The sequence below is a fragment of the Solanum dulcamara genome, chromosome 11 (assembly GCF_947179165.1).
Source record: "Solanum dulcamara chromosome 11, daSolDulc1.2, whole genome shotgun sequence".
NCBI lineage: Eukaryota > Viridiplantae > Streptophyta > Magnoliopsida > Solanales > Solanaceae > Solanum > Solanum dulcamara.
Genome location: NC_077247.1, coordinates 33387433 through 33388867, shown reverse-complemented (window position 1 = coordinate 33388867; position 1435 = coordinate 33387433). Strand labels below are relative to the sequence as shown.

At 40.8% G+C, this 1435-nt stretch overlaps 1 pseudogene; it reads right to left on the bottom strand.

Moving 5' to 3' along the window:
* Positions 1 to 965: 965 nt before the first annotated feature.
* LOC129875305 (5S ribosomal RNA) lies at positions 966 to 1085 on the bottom strand (annotated as a pseudogene).
* Between the last annotated feature and the right edge of the window lie 350 nt (positions 1086 to 1435).

Below are 1435 nucleotides of genomic sequence, written 5' to 3'. Positions count from 1 at the left end.
GTTAGATATGGAAAGGTTCTCGTCGCTTCATAATTTAATCAAGGCTCCGTATGCGGATAGTCAGATTATAAACATGCAGATAAATGAAGACATGATGCGGTACCAAATAGATTGGTGAAAGGAATTAGACAAAAATTTAGACTGGACATAGAGACGTAGAACAACATACAAACAGAGGAAAGTGCGGGTACCCCCTAAAGGGGGGAAGTTAATGAGAAAATGGCAAAAGTAAGGTGAAGGCAATCGATATGGGAATATATTTTAGATGGGCATCTAAACTTCAATAAGATATCTTACCGAACCAAGTTAGAAAGGTCCGGAAGCCACCAATAATTGGATGGAAGCCAGAATGCTACATAAGGCAGCGATAAGAAGTTGTGACGAGACCCTGAACAACATAACACTAGAAGGTGGCTGCGGATAAAAACAAAAAAAATGTAACCATGGAAGGATATCGAATAACTCAAGAGACACTACGAAGGATAATGACAACATGCTAGACCAAAAAGCCAAAATGTTGGCTATAGAGTTGGTCGCAAATGATGTTGCGATAAATATATAACCAAGGACAAAGGAATAGAAAGTCTCCTGTGGTAGAAAATCAGAAGAACACAAAGTGAATAAAGGATAGGGGAGCTTATATGTCAAATTCCTTTAAAGCTATACCAGCTAATAATAGCCAAAACTCAAAATGGCTCCAAAGGTCACTATATGAAAGAATTTAGTGCTACTCAGTAGCCCACCCTAATGAATGGGTGCGTACAGAAAGGGGGGGAATACAATAGGGGAAGTTAAACCAAAATGACGAAAAAGGGACATGGTCATAGCGGAACTAAAGGTCTACGCCGATACTGGTCGCAAGATAACAAAGGAAGGACAGGGAAAAACATAAAGACTCGCGAGACAACACTGAGGTAAATCTTGGGCTAAATTGAGTGCCTGCACATCGTAGAAAGGATTACAGTGAAACGATACACGAAGACTTCCCAGGAAGGTCACCCATCCCAATATTACTCTCGCCCCAGCACACTTAACTTCAAAATTCTGATGGAACTTAATGCGTTAGTGCTGGTATGATCACGCGAGATAGAAGAATCTGAACTAGCAATGGAGAAACGATATGAGATGATGTACCCAGAGTATTATAAGATACGTTAAGGAAATTGTAACAAGGGTTTAAGCAAAACAAGAAGGATTAGCTAATTGCTAATTGACGACGCACTCGAATGCCACAACTCGTCAATATAGAGCTAGTTAATGAGAGGGAAACCGCAGAATGGCTATATGGGCCAGTGGGCAAGGGAATTTTGACACCACTTGGTAGCCAACTCTGAGGGCGAAAAAGCAGGACCTAAAAGATCGAATGCCAGTTAAAGTTCTGAAAAGAGTCGAGAAGGACTATACGAGGCTATAGGTTCCCAAATTATCAACGTCA